The sequence below is a fragment of the Ranitomeya imitator genome, chromosome 5, assembly GCF_032444005.1.
Source record: "Ranitomeya imitator isolate aRanImi1 chromosome 5, aRanImi1.pri, whole genome shotgun sequence".
In the NCBI taxonomy this organism is placed as follows: Eukaryota; Metazoa; Chordata; class Amphibia; order Anura; family Dendrobatidae; genus Ranitomeya; species Ranitomeya imitator.
In genome coordinates, this window is record NC_091286.1 from 589,332,383 (window position 1) to 589,345,032 (window position 12,650).

Genomic DNA, 12,650 nt, shown 5'->3' on the forward strand with positions numbered 1-12,650 from the left:
GCCAAAACATGCAAACTTGAAAACACGAAATTTGAACTGCATCACTGCACTAGAAATATGAAAAATGAGAGCTTTTAGCGCATAAAAATGGCCATATTTATGTGTACCTTGTAGCCACTTTACGGCATCTCTCTTATACGAGGTCCTACGCTTGACCTACCTCACCGAGAATAAACGTCTCCATCTGAATGGGTACATGTGAAACCTCTTCTTGGACTCAAATTCTCTCTTTCTGTGGAGGGGTATTGGACCTACTATAATTAAAACACCTGTGGCTAGGAGGCGGGGAGTGCACGATCAGAAAGCTAAAGAATACATTTCAAAAACCTGACCTGCACATCCAAACACAGACTGAGTGTGAACAGGTGCTGAACCCAGAGTCGCCAACTCGTACATAGTTAAGTAAAAAGGGCAGCACACTGCAGCGCCAAAACATGCAAACTTGAAAACACGAAATTTGAACTGCATCACTGCACTAGAAATATGAAAAATGAGAGCTTTTAGCGCATAAAAATGGCCATATTTATGTGTACCTCGTAGCCACTTTACGGCATCTCTCTTATACGAGGTCCTACGCTTGACCTACCTCACCGAGAATAAACGTCTCCATCTGAATGGGTACATGTGAAACCTCTTCTTGGACTCAAATTCTCTCTTTCTGTGGAAGGGTATTGGACCTACTATAATTAAAACACCTGTGGCTAGGAGGCGGGGAGTGCACGATCAGAAGGCTAAAGAATACATTTCAAAAACCTGACCTGCACATCCAAACACAGACTGAGTGTGAACAGGTGCTGAACCCAGAGTCGCCAACTCGTACATAGTTAAGTAAAAAGGGCAGCACACTGCAGCGCCAAAACATGCAAACTTGAAAACACGAAATTTGAACTGCATCACTGCACTAGAAATATGAAAAATGAGAGCTTTTAGCGCATAAAAATGGCCATATTTATGTGTACCTTGTAGCCACTTTACGGCATCTCTCTTATACGAGGTCCTACGCTTGACCTACCTCACCGAGAATAAACGTCTCCATCTGAATGGGTACATGTGAAACCTCTTCTTGGACTCAAATTCTCTCTTTCTGTGGAGGGGTATTGGACCTACTATAATTAAAACACCTGTGGCTAGGAGGCGGGGAGTGCACGATCAGAAGGCTAAAGAATACATTTCAAAAACCTGACCTGCACATCCAAACACAGACTGAGTGTGAACAGGTGCTGAACCCAGAGTCGCCAACTCGTACATAGTTAAGTAAAAAGGGCAGCACACTGCAGCGCCAAAACATGCAAACTTGAAAACACGAAATTTGAACTGCATCACTGCACTAGAAATATGAAATATGAGAGCTTTTAGCGCATAAAAATGGCCATATTTATGTGTACCTTGTAGCCACTTTACGGCATCTCTCTTATACGAGGTCCTACGCTTGACCTACCTCACCGAGAATAAACGTCTCCATCTGAATGGGTACATGTGAAACCTCTTCTTGGACTCAAATTCTCTCTTTCTGTGGAGGGGTATTGGACCTACTATAATTAAAACACCTGTGGCTAGGAGGCGGGGAGTGCACGATCAGAAAGCTAAAGAATACATTTCAAAAACCTGACCTGCACATCCAAACACAGACTGAGTGTGAACAGGTGCTGAACCCAGAGTCGCCAACTCGTACATAGTTAAGTAAAAAGGGCAGCACACTGCAGCGCCAAAACATGCAAACTTGAAAACACGAAATTTGAACTGCATCACTGCACTAGAAATATGAAAAATGAGAGCTTTTAGCGCATAAAAATGGCCATATTTATGTGTACCTCGTAGCCACTTTACGGCATCTCTCTTATACGAGGTCCTACGCTTGACCTACCTCACCGAGAATATACGTCTCCATCTGAATGGGTACATGTGAAACCTCTTCTTGGACTCAAATTCTCTCTTTCTGTGGAGGGGTATTGGACCTACTATAATTAAAACACCTGTGGCTAGGAGGCGGGGAGTGCACGATCAGAAGGCTAAAGAATACATTTCAAAAACCTGACCTGCACATCCAAACACAGACTGAGTGTGAACAGGTGCTGAACCCAGAGTCGCCAACTCGTACATAGTTAAGTAAAAAGGGCAGCACACTGCAGCGCCAAAACATGCAAACTTGAAAACACGAAATTTGAACTGCATCACTGCACTAGAAATATGAAAAATGAGAGCTTTTAGCGCATAAAAATGGCCATATTTATGTGTACCTTGTAGCCACTTTACGGCATCTCTCTTATACGAGGTCCTACGCTTGACCTACCTCACCGAGAATAAACGTCTCCATCTGAATGGGTACATGTGAAACCTCTTCTTGGACTCAAATTCTCTCTTTCTGTGGAGGGGTATTGGACCTACTATAATTAAAACACCTGTGGCTAGGAGGCGGGGAGTGCACGATCAGAAAGCTAAAGAATACATTTCAAAAACCTGACCTGCACATCCAAACACAGACTGAGTGTGAACAGGTGCTGAACCCAGAGTCGCCAACTCGTACATAGTTAAGTAAAAAGGGCAGCACACTGCAGCGCCAAAACATGCAAACTTGAAAACACGAAATTTGAACTGCATCACTGCACTAGAAATATGAAAAATGAGAGCTTTTAGCGCATAAAAATGGCCATATTTATGTGTACCTCGTAGCCACTTTACGGCATCTCTCTTATACGAGGTCCTACGCTTGACCTACCTCACCGAGAATAAACGTCTCCATCTGAATGGGTACATGTGAAACCTCTTCTTGGACTCAAATTCTCTCTTTCTGTGGAAGGGTATTGGACCTACTATAATTAAAACACCTGTGGCTAGGAGGCGGGGAGTGCACGATCAGAAGGCTAAAGAATACATTTCAAAAACCTGACCTGCACATCCAAACACAGACTGAGTGTGAACAGGTGCTGAACCCAGAGTCGCCAACTCGTACATAGTTAAGTAAAAAGGGCAGCACACTGCAGCGCCAAAACATGCAAACTTGAAAACACGAAATTTGAACTGCATCACTGCACTAGAAATATGAAAAATGAGAGCTTTTAGCGCATAAAAATGGCCATATTTATGTGTACCTCGTAGCCACTTTACGGCATCTCTCTTATACGAGGTCCTACGCTTGACCTACCTCACCGAGAATAAACGTCTCCATCTGAATGGGTACATGTGAAACCTCTTCTTGGACTCAAATTCTCTCTTTCTGTGGAGGGGTATTGGACCTACTATAATTAAAACACCTGTGGCTAGGAGGCGGGGAGTGCACGATCAGAAGGCTAAAGAATACATTTCAAAAACCTGACCTGCACATCCAAACACAGACTGAGTGTGAACAGGTGCTGAACCCAGAGTCGCCAACTCGTACATAGTTAAGTAAAAAGGGCAGCACACTGCAGCGCCAAAACATGCAAACTTGAAAACACGAAATTTGAACTGCATCACTGCACTAGAAATATGAAAAATGAGAGCTTTTAGCGCATAAAAATGGCCATATTTATGTGTACCTTGTAGCCACTTTACGGCATCTCTCTTATACGAGGTCCTACGCTTGACCTACCTCACCGAGAATAAACGTCTCCATCTGAATGGGTACATGTGAAACCTCTTCTTGGACTCAAATTCTCTCTTTCTGTGGAGGGGTATTGGACCTACTATAATTAAAACACCTGTGGCTAGGAGGCGGGGAGTGCACGATCAGAAGGCTAAAGAATACATTTCAAAAACCTGACCTGCACATCCAAACACAGACTGAGTGTGAACAGGTGCTGAACCCAGAGTCGCCAACTCGTACATAGTTAAGTAAAAAGGGCAGCACACTGCAGCGCCAAAACATGCAAACTTGAAAACACGAAATTTGAACTGCATCACTGCACTAGAAATATGAAAAATGAGAGCTTTTAGCGCATAAAAATGGCCATATTTATGTGTACCTCGTAGCCACTTTACGGCATCTCTCTTATACGAGGTCCTACGCTTGACCTACCTCACCGAGAATAAACGTCTCCATCTGAATGGGTACATGTGAAACCTCTTCTTGGACTCAAATTCTCTCTTTCTGTGGAGGGGTATTGGACCTACTATAATTAAAACACCTGTGGCTAGGAGGCGGGGAGTGCACGATCAGAAGGCTAAAGAATACATTTCAAAAACCTGACCTGCACATCCAAACACAGACTGAGTGTGAACAGGTGCTGAACCCAGAGTCGCCAACTCGTACATAGTTAAGTAAAAAGGGCAGCACACTGCAGCGCCAAAACATGCAAACTTGAAAACACGAAATTTGAACTGCATCACTGCACTAGAAATATGAAAAATGAGAGCTTTTAGCGCATAAAAATGGCCATATTTATGTGTACCTTGTAGCCACTTTACGGCATCTCTCTTATACGAGGTCCTACGCTTGACCTACCTCACCGAGAATAAACGTCTCCATCTGAATGGGTACATGTGAAACCTCTTCTTGGACTCAAATTCTCTCTTTCTGTGGAGGGGTATTGGACCTACTATAATTAAAACACCTGTGGCTAGGAGGCGGGGAGTGCACGATCAGAAGGCTAAAGAATACATTTCAAAAACCTGACCTGCACATCCAAACACAGACTGAGTGTGAACAGGTGCTGAACCCAGAGTCGCCAACTCGTACATAGTTAAGTAAAAAGGGCAGCACACTGCAGCGCCAAAACATGCAAACTTGAAAACACGAAATTTGAACTGCATCACTGCACTAGAAATATGAAAAATGAGAGCTTTTAGCGCATAAAAATGGCCATATTTATGTGTACCTTGTAGCCACTTTACGGCATCTCTCTTATACGAGGTCCTACGCTTGACCTACCTCACCGAGAATAAACGTCTCCATCTGAATGGGTACATGTGAAACCTCTTCTTGGACTCAAATTCTCTCTTTCTGTGGAGGGGTATTGGACCTACTATAATTAAAACACCTGTGGCTAGGAGGCGGGGAGTGCACGATCAGAAAGCTAAAGAATACATTTCAAAAACCTGACCTGCACATCCAAACACAGACTGAGTGTGAACAGGTGCTGAACCCAGAGTCGCCAACTCGTACATAGTTAAGTAAAAAGGGCAGCACACTGCAGCGCCAAAACATGCAAACTTGAAAACACGAAATTTGAACTGCATCACTGCACTAGAAATATGAAAAATGAGAGCTTTTAGCGCATAAAAATGGCCATATTTATGTGTACCTCGTAGCCACTTTACGGCATCTCTCTTATACGAGGTCCTACGCTTGACCTACCTCACCGAGAATAAACGTCTCCATCTGAATGGGTACATGTGAAACCTCTTCTTGGACTCAAATTCTCTCTTTCTGTGGAGGGGTATTGGACCTACTATAATTAAAACACCTGTGGCTAGGAGGCGGGGAGTGCACGATCAGAAGGCTAAAGAATACATTTCAAAAACCTGACCTGCACATCCAAACACAGACTGAGTGTGAACAGGTGCTGAACCCAGAGTCGCCAACTCGTACATAGTTAAGTAAAAAGGGCAGCACACTGCAGCGCCAAAACATGCAAACTTGAAAACACGAAATTTGAACTGCATCACTGCACTAGAAATATGAAAAATGAGAGCTTTTAGCGCATAAAAATGGCCATATTTATGTGTACCTTGTAGCCACTTTACGGCATCTCTCTTATACGAGGTCCTACGCTTGACCTACCTCACCGAGAATAAACGTCTCCATCTGAATGGGTACATGTGAAACCTCTTCTTGGACTCAAATTCTCTCTTTCTGTGGAGGGGTATTGGACCTACTATAATTAAAACACCTGTGGCTAGGAGGCGGGGAGTGCACGATCAGAAAGCTAAAGAATACATTTCAAAAACCTGACCTGCACATCCAAACACAGACTGAGTGTGAACAGGTGCTGAACCCAGAGTCGCCAACTCGTACATAGTTAAGTAAAAAGGGCAGCACACTGCAGCGCCAAAACATGCAAACTTGAAAACACGAAATTTGAACTGCATCACTGCACTAGAAATATGAAAAATGAGAGCTTTTAGCGCATAAAAATGGCCATATTTATGTGTACCTCGTAGCCACTTTACGGCATCTCTCTTATACGAGGTCCTACGCTTGACCTACCTCACCGAGAATAAACGTCTCCATCTGAATGGGTACATGTGAAACCTCTTCTTGGACTCAAATTCTCTCTTTCTGTGGAAGGGTATTGGACCTACTATAATTAAAACACCTGTGGCTAGGAGGCGGGGAGTGCACGATCAGAAGGCTAAAGAATACATTTCAAAAACCTGACCTGCACATCCAAACACAGACTGAGTGTGAACAGGTGCTGAACCCAGAGTCGCCAACTCGTACATAGTTAAGTAAAAAGGGCAGCACACTGCAGCGCCAAAACATGCAAACTTGAAAACACGAAATTTGAACTGCATCACTGCACTAGAAATATGAAAAATGAGAGCTTTTAGCGCATAAAAATGGCCACGTTTATTCTCGGTGAGGTAGGTCAAGCGTAGGACCTCGTATAAGAGAGATGCCGTAAAGTGGCTACGAGGTACACATAAATATGGCCATTTTTATGCGCTAAAAGCTCTCATTTTTCATATTTCTAGTGCAGTGATGCAGTTCAAATTTCGTGTTTTCAAGTTTGCATGTTTTGGCGCTCAAAACCCAGAAGAACACAGTCATAAGTCCAAATATACAAAATATATAAACTTTATTAAATACTAACTGATCGGTATACAGTAAAAGGAGGGAAACCCACCCATGTCATCAACAGCACATACCAAACGGACAAGCCCTAATGCACTATACCCCATAATATAAATATCAAAGCCAGGTAAATATACAGCATATATCAGAACATCATAGCCATATCTTGGCAATTAGTAACAATATTCTAGTCCATACATACCGGTAGTAAATGATTGGTGTACACGTGCAATCAAGACCCGTCCCCCCCAACGCGCGTTTCGGCAAGGTGCCTTTCTCAAGGGGTAACTGGTGTGTAGATACGGTGACCTATATACTCACAAACCCGGAAGTACAACAGTACCTGTAATTACCGGCAGCTGTCCCGCATGGCCGTCTCACCCGGAAGCACAGGGGCCCCATGTGATCACGGGCAGCGGCACCGCGGTGACAGGAGCCGGAAGAAGCATGTGTACTGTGGGAGTGAAGCCGCCAAGCCGCCATCTTGGTAGAGATAGAGGGCGGACATGCGCACATGGATCCCCGCAGAAGGAATAAAGGGAAAACTGCCAATGCCGACCGCGCGTGCGCAAACAGCCAACTGCGGCCATATTATTGGAGACTAATAGTCGCCACTGAGGAGGAATTACGGCGGCCATAATAATGGAGACAAATACAGAATATCGCATGCGCAAATGACCAACCACGGCCATATTGTCAGAGATTAATAATCGCCACTGCAAAGACCCCATAGCGGCCATAATAATAGGGACAAATCTAAAATAACATATATATATGTATATAAAGAGGAGGTGAGGATGCAGAGTAGATATAAACATGGCCACCCTACAAAATAGCGGATTGACCAAGGAATGCATAAACAGTAACAAAAACCAATATCCACCATTAGTATCAATAAAGTATCACTCGTGGATAATATATATATATAGACGTTAGTAAGTGTGCTACATATATATATACCTCTCCTATACATCCTCATCCCACTCCATGCATGGATACAAAAAATGCACATATGTTAACAGGAAAACAGTATAATGTATACACCATATCAATACTCATAATATAGCAACTATCGCATATATATACACACTAAAGTGTCCAATCTTCGCATGGCCACCATCTGAAATGGTAAGCAGTGCTGTAAACTATGACATATAGCACAAGGCAGTATCTTCATCTCCCTATATGTCATAATAAGATGTCCATTATATCCTCTCCAAAAGCTCCGAATAAAAGTCCATGTAGATGATCCGCTTCACTTTCCAACCACAGAAGTCACCAAATGTTTACTGTCGTAGTCCGTAATACTAAAAAGGAATAAAAACAATTAAAATAAAATAAAAACACACACGTATGCGGATGACGTACACAGGGAGGAAAAACAGCAGGCGGTGGACTACAGAAAGGGGGCAAAAGACAGGTTCTCATTGAGTCCGTCAGGATAAACGGTTTGAAGACGCCAAATCCATTGCGTCTCCAATTTCGCTAGTCTCTTAGCCAGCTGACCGCCCCTAATATTAATATGTAAGGCTTCAATGCCTCTCACCCTCAATAATGCCGCGTTACACTCATGATGTTCCCAAAAATGTCTCGGTATAGTCTTTAATGTAGATCCGTCCATGTGGCCAGAGGCCGCCTGTATCCCCAACACATGCTCTCTAATGCGGATTTTTAGTTGGCGGGTGGTAAGGCCAACATATATTAACCCGCATGGGCACGTGGCATAATAGACTACATACCTCGTAGTACAAGTAATATGCTGTCTAATGTGGAAGGATTTAGTGCCCTTTGAGTTAGAAAAAGAGACACTCCTTTCAATGTTGGGGCAGGCGACACAATGGCCACATGGACTGCAACCAAATTTGGGTGGAAAATTATCCAAGAACGTCCTAATTTGCTGACCACTGTAATGACTCCGCACTAAATGGTCCCTGAGGTTCCTCGCACGTCTAAATGTCAGAGAGGGCCGATCAGGGAGAAATTTCTTAATGGTAGAATCAACCATTAATATTGGCCAGGCCTTTTGCAATATCTGGCGTACCTGGTGAGACTTGGTACTGAAAGTGGTAACAAATCTCAACTTGTCACCGTCACCCGTAACTGCCCGGTCCGATGAACCATAAATTAAGTTGTCACGTTTAGTATGTTTAGCTCTTAAATAAGCCCTTTTAATCGACCTTCCACTATACCCGCGCTCTCTAAAACGCCCCCTCAGTTCCTCCGCCCTTTTCTCAAAATCACCATCGGAGGAGCAAATTCGTCTAAGACGAAGAAACTGCCCCACCGGTATAGATCTAATCATATGGGCCGGATGACCAGAGGAGGCGTGCAAGAGAGTGTTCGTAGATGTTTCCTTGCGGAATATATCAGTATTTATCACTCCCATAGGGCCCCTTTTAATAGTGACATCAAGAAAATTAATAGATTCAGCATCGGCCATGAATGTAAGGTGAATATTCATATCGTTGCTGTTCAGGCGAGACATGTATTGAACAAGGTCGACGGATGTGCCCTGCCAGATGAAGAAGATATCATCAATATATCGTGTCCAAAATGGGACACGATCTATTGATCCCTGTTCATCGGACAGGAGGAGGTCCCTCTCCCACAGCCCCAAAAAGAGACCGGCATAGGCGGGCGCAAAGGCCGCCCCCATGGCGGTCCCCTGGAGCTGCAGGTAGAAGGACCCCTTAAATACAAAAAAATTGTGGGTGAGGGTGAACTCTAGAAGCTCCAGCAGAAGTGTTCTCATACCCATAGATAGTGATGAAGTATCAAGAAAAAATTTAACGGCATTAATGCCATCACTATGTCTGATGTTAGTATAAAGAGATTCCACATCCGCTGTAACCAATAGAGACCCACCCTCCAAACACAATCCGTCGACCCTGCGCAAAAGGTCCCCAGTATCTTTGAGGAAGGACGGGAGGCTAGTAACCAGGGGTTGAAGATGAAAATCAATCCACCTGTTTACATGTTCCAACAGGTTCCCTCGTCCCGAAATAATGGGTCTGCCAGGCGGTGACTGGAGGTTTTTGTGTATTTTAGGGAGCAGGTACATAGTAGGTACCGTAGGTTCCTTCACAGACAAGGCAATAGCCAAGTCTTTGGTGATAACGTCGTCCTGCACGGCCCGCTGGATAATAGAGTCCAACTTACCAGCAAAAGTGGAAAGTGGATTATAGGTAAGTTTCTTATAGCAGATCTTATTATCTAATTGTCTATATGCTTCTTTCTCATACATATCCACGGGTCACAGGACGACGTTACCACCTTTATCTGCTGGCTTGATGACAATGTCAGGCAGATTTTTGAGGAACCTTAGTCTTTCCCTCTCAGCTCTAGTTAAATTGTCCTGTAAAAAGGAACATTGAATCTTCCCAAATTCCTCCGTCACCACCTGGACAAACAAATCAACATTAGCGCAGGAAGATAAAGGGGGAAACCTGTTGGAATGAGGGCGAATCGATGGAGGAATCTTACCTCCATCATGCCTATGTTCAACAGCCAACTCCTCCAGAATTCTTAACGCATTCTGTTCTTCCTCTGTGGGGAACAATAAGTGTAATTCATTATTAAAATGATATCGCCTGAACAGCAACGACCGAGCAAACAAATGAAGGTCTTTGACGCTGGAAAACATATCAAAATTGGATGAAGGGGAGAAGGAAAGACCTTTCTCCAACAATTTGTAATCCACAGATGATAATATATGCCTACTCAAATTAATCACCTTATTATCTTTTTTGGATGAATCAAATGTTGTATTCCCTCTTTTATAGGGGTGGTAGGAATGATCCCGCAATCTACTACCACCTCCACCAGCTGTAGAGACCGATGCTGAAGATAAATCAGACCGTGCACTCAGGGATGACAGAGAATTGCTGGAAGCTGTTCTTATCAATGGTTGATTATTTTTGTTTCTCCACAAATACACCCTCCCTGTTTGATAGTCCTTACTATCCCTACCAAACTTAGAAAGTTGTGATTCTTGAATTTTCTTGGCCAGTGCATCCATCGACTTCTCAAGATCACCCTCAAAAGTCTGCAATTTATTTGTAGGGCAACCAGTCTTAACTTCAATCTGTATGGAATCAATAGATTTGTCTAGTTCCGCAATTGAATTTGTATTGAAGTTAATTAGTAGTTGCATAAATGTATTTGAACACAGGGTACAAGCTTCTTCCCACTGTGTCACGAAAGACGTGTCCTCAACCGGAAATGATGGGATCACCCTGACCCTCAGTCCCCGAGGGACCATTTTATTCCTGACATACTTTTCCAAAAATATTCGATGCCACCATAAGCGTGAACGTTTTAATAACATATTTTTAATGGACTGTAACTTGTCATCCCACTCCGAGTCCACCGCCTGCTGAGTATCCATCCCACCGTCACTGAACACCTGATCCACCTGCTCGAGCCATTTTTTCTCCTTGGCTCTATAGTCCATATCGATCACCACGTAACCTGTGCATAACACAGCGAACAAAATTAATAGCAAATACTTAGTGGGGAGCATGCCAATCACTAAACATATATCATAAATCAAATAACAAAGAATATCTGATTGACTAGGACCACCTGGACAAACTGCATATACGTAAAACACACAAAACCCAGAAGAACACAGTCATAAGTCCAAATATACAAAATATATAAACTTTATTAAATACTAACTGATCGGTATACAGTAAAAGGAGGGAAACCCACCCATGTCATCAACAGCACATACCAAACGGACAAGCCCTAATGCACTATACCCCATAATATAAATATCAAAGCCAGGTAAATATACAGCATATATCAGAACATCATAGCCATATCTTGGCAATTAGTAACAATATTCTAGTCCATACATACCGGTAGTAAATGATTGGTGTACACGTGCAATCAAGACCCGTCCCCCCCAACGCGCGTTTCGGCAAGGTGCCTTTCTCAAGGGGTAACTGGTGTGTAGATACGGTGACCTATATACTCACAAACCCGGAAGTACAACAGTACCTGTAATTACCGGCAGCTGTCCCGCATGGCCGTCTCACCCGGAAGCACAGGGGCCCCATGTGATCACGGGCAGCGGCACCGCGGTGACAGGAGCCGGAAGAAGCATGTGTACTGTGGGAGTGAAGCCGCCAAGCCGCCATCTTGGTAGAGATAGAGGGCGGACATGCGCACATGGATCCCCGCAGAAGGAATAAAGGGAAAACTGCCAATGCCGACCGCGCGTGCGCAAACAGCCAACTGCGGCCATATTATTGGAGACTAATAGTCGCCACTGAGGAGGAATTACGGCGGCCATAATAATGGAGACAAATACAGAATATCGCATGCGCAAATGACCAACCACGGCCATATTGTCAGAGATTAATAATCGCCACTGCAAAGACCCCATAGCGGCCATAATAATAGGGACAAATCTAAAATAACATATATATATATGTATATAAAGAGGAGGTGAGGATGCAGAGTAGATATAAACATGGCCACCCTACAAAATAGCGGATTGACCAAGGAATGCATAAACAGTAACAAAAACCAATATCCACCATTAGTATCAATAAAGTATCACTCGTGGATAATATATATATATAGACGTTAGTAAGTGTGCTACATATATATATACCTCTCCTATACATCCTCATCCCACTCCATGCATGGATACAAAAAATGCACATATGTTAACAGGAAAACAGTATAATGTATACACCATATCAATACTCATAATATAGCAACTATCCCATATATATACACACTAAAGTGTCCAATCTTCGCATGGCCACCATCTGAAATGGTAAGCAGTGCTGTAAACTATGACATATAGCACAAGGCAGTATCTTCATCTCCCTATATGTCATAATAAGATGTCCATTATATCCTCTCCAAAAGCTCCGAATAAAAGTCCATGTAGATGATCCGCTTCACTTTCCAACCACAGAAG